This window comes from Cydia strobilella, chromosome 8, assembly GCF_947568885.1.
Source record: "Cydia strobilella chromosome 8, ilCydStro3.1, whole genome shotgun sequence".
Classification (NCBI taxonomy): domain Eukaryota; kingdom Metazoa; phylum Arthropoda; class Insecta; order Lepidoptera; family Tortricidae; genus Cydia; species Cydia strobilella.
This window is the reverse complement of record NC_086048.1, coordinates 1,028,801-1,036,162: the sequence shown is the minus strand read 5'-3', so window position 1 is coordinate 1,036,162 and position 7,362 is coordinate 1,028,801. Positions and strand designations below refer to the sequence as shown.

The 7,362-nt window shown below is 38.4% G+C and overlaps 1 long non-coding RNA gene across 1 annotated transcript in view; it reads right to left on the bottom strand.

Annotated features, from left to right (window-relative positions):
* Positions 1 to 242: 242 nt before the first annotated feature.
* The window catches only part of LOC134743439 (uncharacterized), a 60,177-nt gene continuing 53,057 nt past the window's right edge, over positions 243 to 7,362 (bottom strand). Inside the window, exon 3 of the long non-coding RNA XR_010128011.1 lies at positions 243 to 252. This is a non-coding gene — a long non-coding RNA (uncharacterized LOC134743439). The remainder of the gene's footprint in view (positions 253 to 7,362) is intronic.

Sequence of the window (7,362 nt, the reverse complement as noted above, 5' to 3'; positions counted from 1 at the left end):
ATCAATTCGAAGAATATAATGATCTAACATGTATCGGACATGAGACAATATGAGATGGTTCCAATCTCCTTTAGAGGACTTGCTGAATTGCCCATTGCGGTTGACACCTTCAACCAAAAACGTCACTTTTGAGATCAGCATCATATTGGAATAAGATCTAATAACTAAAACTCGAATCCAGAAACGTAATTCTTAACACTGACAGATCAGCTTCATATTGGAATGAGATTTAATAACTAAAACTCGAAATGGCTTGTCAGTTTGATTAGCAACCGCACTGCTGGAAACTTGAAAGGTGCGCGGCAACTACTACTATGGCTAGACACCAACATTGGTGTGGGACGCATGTACTTGTAGCGACGCGACTAAATCGCGGAGTGAGCCACGCCTGACTTTAGTAAATAACAAAACTGTGAATATTAATATTCACCGACCTATTATGTTAAAAAATTTCAACTAACTAACCTAAGGAACTTATACACACACATCACACACGCGTGTCTTGCTTAACCAATTTTCGTACTATGGCGTGTAAATATTGTGTTTTACAATATAGAAGGTCAACAAGCAGACCGATGGTAAACAATGACCGTAACCCATGAACATCTGCAACACCTGGGTTTGAAAGTGCGTTGCTGGCATTTATTTATTTATTTATCGTATGCCATATGTACATATGTCACTGGATTATATTTTAAAAACAAAACTTATGGTTAGTTATAATTTCGCCCTTCCCAGGTACGCGATATTAAAGATGGTAGTACTCTCTTTTTAACAGAGAACACATTTAAGGGGCCCACTGATTACCAGTCCGCCGGACGATATCGGCCTGTCAGTTGTTCGGAACTGTCGAATTTTAGTTCTAACTGACAGGCCGATATCGTCCAGCGGACTGGTGATCAGTGGGCCCGTTTATACTGGTAGCTAAAGCGACACGCAGTTATAAGAAGAACAGTGAAACGCATTTGGCAGAATGCCGCGTCGCAGGTACAGGAATGGTCTTTTGGAAGTTTCTATTGCATTTCAAGTAAAATGATAATTAAATTATGCTAGACCACTTGACGGTGATCGGATTTGTTTTTTAATTAAGGTGTGCAATAAAAAAACCGGACAAGTGCGAGTCGGACTCGCCCACCGAGGGTTCCGTACTTTTTAGTATTTGTTGTTGTAGAGGCAATAGAAATATATCATCTGTGAAAATTTCAACTGTCTATCACGGTTCCTGAGATACAGCCTGGTGACAGACAGACGGACAGCGGAGTCTTAGTAATAGGGTCCCGTTTTTACCCTTTGGGTACTTAATCCTAAAAAGTAATATTGATGGATCAATAGTAGCGGATATATCGGAGCGGCCGAGGTGTTCACAATATCTGAACACGCACTCCAACGCCCTGACAATAGAGGCGTGTTCAGATATTGTGAATCTTAAAACAACCACGATACAGCCTTTATTTAAACATTGTTGCTTTCACAAGTAGTTTGCGCGCTTAGACACAATGGCTGATCGCTCACAGAAAAGAAACAATGGCTTTTGTTTAAGGCCGTTCCCTGAGCCAGAAGGCGAAAAATCTCCTTATATGATCATGTCTTTTTAAGAGGCGTTGATATTCGTAGACGTGGAAAAAATATATGTAGTTGTTGACTATATTATCTTTAATAACATAGCTTCCGATACACGGATTATGACACTTCGCTCGATACAATTAATTCCCAAAGTAACCTCTAACTCGGACTTTTAATCAAACTTTACTCGGTTATTTATTATGTGTAAACAAAAAAAGAAGAAAAAAATAATCTTAACTCAAATAGTAATTTCATAGCTTTCGAATTTCGATATTATAAGGTAACGTTTTTAAAATAAATAAAAATCGACAAAATTCGATCTTTGACACTTGGCGCTCATGATCTTTCCCGTTCTTTCTTGCGAAATGTGACAGTGACAGCGGCAAACCGATGGAACGGCCTTAACAGATTAGGCGTAAAAATTATTTAAGAAAATTCATACTATACACATTTTGAAACTGTCATAGTGACTGTCATTCGACGCGAGAGCACAGAATAAGTAATAGTATTATCATACAGAACGGCCACGCACCGCCCCGCCCCGACTCGAATTACCTCGCCCCGCGACACCAAATTGACGGCCGTTTGCCGGCCGCTCAGTAGTATTTTTAAGCAACTTACTCACACTATGACGCATGACACGTGTACAGACGTGCCGTTCACTCATAGAAACGCAAATGATTTTTGATGTATAGCGTGTCCGCCCTGTGGCGAGAGTTAGGTACCTATAGTTACAAATATGTAACATACAAAGTAAATCACCCAATTCGCCATTGCCAACATTTGGCAGGGCTCGCCAACCTTTCATCAGCCGTCTGCATTATGCAGGTGTTAGCACGGGGCGCACGTCCGCTGTAATTAGATGAGGCTCATTACGGCCCTCAGACTAACGCGGTTATTGGGGCATTTGCTTGTTCCGTTTTATGAGGTGTTGGGTGAGGTGTCTGGAAGAATGGGGAAAATAAAAGTGGCATAATGCAATGTAAGCATTTTCCTCTTTATTTTTGATATGTAAGCACTAGGGATTGGTTTGTCAATGGTGTTTTTTATTTTATTACTATATCTTCAGATTACGACTTAAAAACGTAGTAAGCAGCGCAGCGTCTGCTCGTGAAATTACAATTTATAACTGAAATGAAAATAGAAAGATTTGAACGTGCGACTTTTCGGAAGATCGGTTCTATTCACCAACCAATAATAATAAAATTAAATATAAAATGTGTTAACAGAAACATAATTATATGTTAGACCAGACATCGTTTGTATAAAAATCTTGTTCTACATTAACGAAAAGTAATATAATAAGATATAATATTGTTCTAATTATGAATCAATTGCTTAGGCTTGCACTGTTTGAGAAATTTTAAAGCCAACTTGGAAACATTTACATACGCAAAGTAGAAACGACTCACCTAGACTCTTTAAGTCAGGTAATTTGTCTTCGACCCACACGACAATATAAAAACGCACGTACCTAATCCGAACCCGCCGTGATCCATTACGAGTTCCGAAGCAAGACAGCGACCCTCGCCTTCCCATCACAGTAGTTTAAGCACCCATTACACCCCAAAAAAGGCAGTATATCTCGGCCCGCATCATCAGACCCCTCATTCCCTTCTTTCACCAAACACTCATTTAAGAAAAACCAGTTAATGTATGCTCTAAGATGACGTAGATTTCTTAGGGATTGATATTCCACCTTTTACTGGTTTGGGAGATAGGAATGCTGGGGAATACAATGCCAGGTCCAGTAAATCACGCACCTGACCGAAGGCACTTGTCTCGGACATAAATCTAGCAGCGACCCCTAACTCATAAATATTGAACTATTGACTCGGCCTAAGCCGGCTTGTTAATGACGCCGTGATTTAAAGGTTGGCGAGACCTGGATTTGGATGTTTGATTTGAGTGTTTTATTGCGCGAGTTTTCAGATTATGGAGTGAATGTAAAAGTTAGGTGTACTATTTTGAACCGAGAAGAGACAAAAGGGTGAGTTTCTAAATACGACGCATACATTTGTAACCAAAACATGATTAAATAATTATTATGGTATAGTGACATTACTTGCAGTGGATCCCGCTCACACGAATGCATAAGTACGAATAAGATACACTATAGCTAATATGAAATCAGGAGCACATTCTGAAGTTTGATAGCATTTAAAATATGTATGAGCTACAAAAAGTCATTTAGTGTTCATTTAGTAAATCAATCTGAAATTCAGTTAAAATAATTGTTTCGAAAGTATAAAAAATAAATGAAAAACAAATAAATTATCATACAAAAATCAATTCAAGCACCATTTTTACCATGCAAAAGTCATATCCACCCAAAGCAAAAGTGTGCTAAGTGAAAAATTGCAATTTTATGAAATTGTCCTCAATAAAACATGGCCGCCGCTCGTCGGCTGTCACCGGCGACGTGACGAATTGTAGATAATAAAAATTACCACTCGGGGTTGAGAGGTAAATCGACACGACGTAAATTACTCTCAGGCGTTTTAACTTGTCATTTTTAAGCCTGTCAGGCTGTTGAGCGTTATTTATTAACCGATTTCAATTTTTAGATGTATCAGTTGGATGATTTTTAGTGATTTAGCATTTTATGCGGTGGTTGAAAATGATTTGGTTGTTTAAATATAGGTTACAAAAATTATTCTTATCTTCTTACTAATTTTGTGAAAATGTTAGACTAATAAAAATATTTTTATACATAAATAAAACTATGATTAAATTTTCTAAGACAGCGAGCGTGCGAAATATAATAAAAAAATTCTGAGTGGAATTTGCTAAAAGATGCTAAAAGATAATTATCAATTTTAAACCTACCTATATATTTTTTACTCTTTTAACTTATCTTAACGTCAATATAACTTTTGTAATTAAAGTCCACTCAGACATGAATATACAAATACAACAAATTGTAAGTATGTACTTGGCAATTAATTACACCGAATTTCTAATTATATCAAATTCATCTCTTATTTACTAACAGGCAGGCTATAAAACTGTCAACCTGGCAACCCAACACAACGCGACGCGCAAAATACAAAATTCCATTTAAAGCAACATGTCACGTCACGTTCGCGACAGGTAACGTCGTTCCGCCAATTTTTAACGCGGCAACATTTAAATTAAATTCCCGCCTAAGCGCCTCACCGCACGTCCAACACGTTCATTTAAGCAATTTCAGATAAAATGCTTATCTTACTTATGCTATTTTGCTACACGGCGGCTAATCCTTTTTGTGAGCGCATAAATATAAACTTTTTGGGGTAGGTAAGTTTTTTGCTGACGCTTTAAGTATGTACTTAGTTAATTTGTTTGTTTTGGAGGCCTATCAATCTTAAAGTTTTTTCCTTAGCATTTACCTTTACGGGAAGTAATGGGATGTTGTGCTGAAGGCACATTTCGTTGACTAACTATAACGTCTCTTTCATCAATACAAATTTTTCGTAACACAACATTTTATACTTAGTTGTTTTACGAAACTGGCCAAGGGAAAAGCGAAAATGGTTGCTGATTTAGGGAGTATGAGATTATTTAAATAAAAAAATTATTGACTATACAGATGTATTGGTTAGCATAAGAGGATTTTTTATTTAGAAAAATAATCACCTTAGATACATCCTGCACCAATGCCGCCTTATACATCAGTTTATTTGCTTAGACAAGTTCAAACACATCAATAAATTAATACCAAGTATTATCTTTTTAAATTGGATGCAAGTTAGACACCAAAGTAATATTAGCTTTAGCGCATCTAGGGTTGGGAAAGTCATCCAGTTACTTAGGTATAAAATGGACTAGAACTTTCTCCATAAAACCTAGGTCTTATCTTAAATGGGGCTAAATCATACCTGGCAGGTAACGGCCCTGGGACGCGGTGAGCCGTGAACTGATAATTTTGCGGAGGAGGTTACTCGATCGTGAATGTAAGGTATGGCGACGGTTGGAAATTAGGTTTTTTTGGCTTTGTTCAGTTGGAAATGAATTAGATGGTTTACAAGACTTGTAAAAAGTACGTCAGCAAAGTTTGAACGTCAACAAACTATACATATTTGTATACGTACATATCGTTATATGTGCTAAATGACACAGGGAACCTTACTGTATTTTATGTAAATGCGTACGCAATATTTCTAGTAATACCTTCGTACTGATCCTGTGCCGCTCACAACCACCGAATTCCCGCGACCTTCACCAGGTCATCGCTCCATCTCGTTGGAGGCCTACCGGCAGTTCGTCTTCCGGTACGAACTCCAGAACCTTCCGGCCCCACCGGCCCCGCCCACTGCCACTTAAGGTTTGCAATTCTGCGAGCTATGTCGGTGACCCTAGTTCTACTGCGGATATCATCATTTCTGACTCTATCACGCAGAGAAACCCCGAGCATAGCTCTCTCCATTGCCCTTTGCGTGACCTTGAGCCTTCTTATGAGGCCCATTGTTATCGCCCACGTCTCAGATCCGTATGCCATTACTGGCAACACACACTGGTCAAAAACTTTTGACTTAAGACACTGCGGCAATTTGGACGAAAAGATACTGTGGAGCTTCCCGAACGCTGCCCAACCGAGTCGGATTCGACGAGTGACCTCTTTCTCGAAGTTGGACCTACCTAACTGGACTGTTCAACCATTGATTATCGTGAAATACAGGCATTAATAAAATTTATTATGGTTGAAATGTGTTAGAAAAAAAAAACAAAAAAAAGGATCTGGCCTCACTTCCTATTCGGACCGGTGGTTTGGGCATTCGGCGCGAGGGATGGGAGCCGCGTATAGTATGAAGTTTCTCAAATGATTTTTACGCCTCACACTCTGATCTGTTAAACAAAAGCCTTTGTTTCTTTTGTTCAGCGGTTACCAATGCTACCGCTACTGACTGAACGGGAACAAACTCGTTTAAAAAAAAAATACCGTCCTATTTATATGGTTCAATTTTATGTAACAGCTCATTTTGCGGCCACACACAGGCAACTGATCGTCCTTCATTACCCAAACTCGTCGTTACATAAATTTGAACCTTGTTACTATCACGATAGTTGCTTTTTAACTACATGGTTGCTTGGCACGCGCTCGGCACGCGACTAAGGCGTCTCTACATAAAAGAAACAAAGACTTTTGTTTAACGGATTAGGGTCTGAGGCCTACAAATCATTTGAGAAAATTCGTACTATACCATCATCCGCTGGTTCCTCAATATGCGTCTTTGTTTTAAGGCGATTATAAATACCGCAAAATTGACGTTGTTTCAACTTGCCTACGTTTTCTCACCTCGGATGAGCGGATGAGCGAGTGCCTAATTTGGAAATTAATGACAGCTGACAAAATCGATCAAAGGCTGTGCAAGAAGTAAGAGTAGGTATGTATTATAGTTAGTCAAACCAAATTGTCAGTAAATAAGAACAAAAAAAACTATACTCATCCTTTTGAGTGCTAGTACTAGTGTTAGACAAAGATAGTATGATTCTCTCTGTCTATGTTTGAAATGAGACAGTCCTTTGACAAACTATACAAGTCGAAATTAAACTATCGTGAGACCTATTTCAAAATATACCGCCGCGAGCAGTCGTGCCTGAGGAAGGATTTCCGACGAATCCGAAACACGCGCCAAAAGCGATTAAAAATAATAGTGAGTGAAACCGTACTGATCTTAATATTTTGAACTAAGTAGGTATACAAGTGCAAAATTTCTTAATCAATAAAATGTTATTAATCAATTCACGTAGATATATTCTTGCTACACGCACAATTTTTAACACTACTTTGCTTTACATACATACATACATACATAT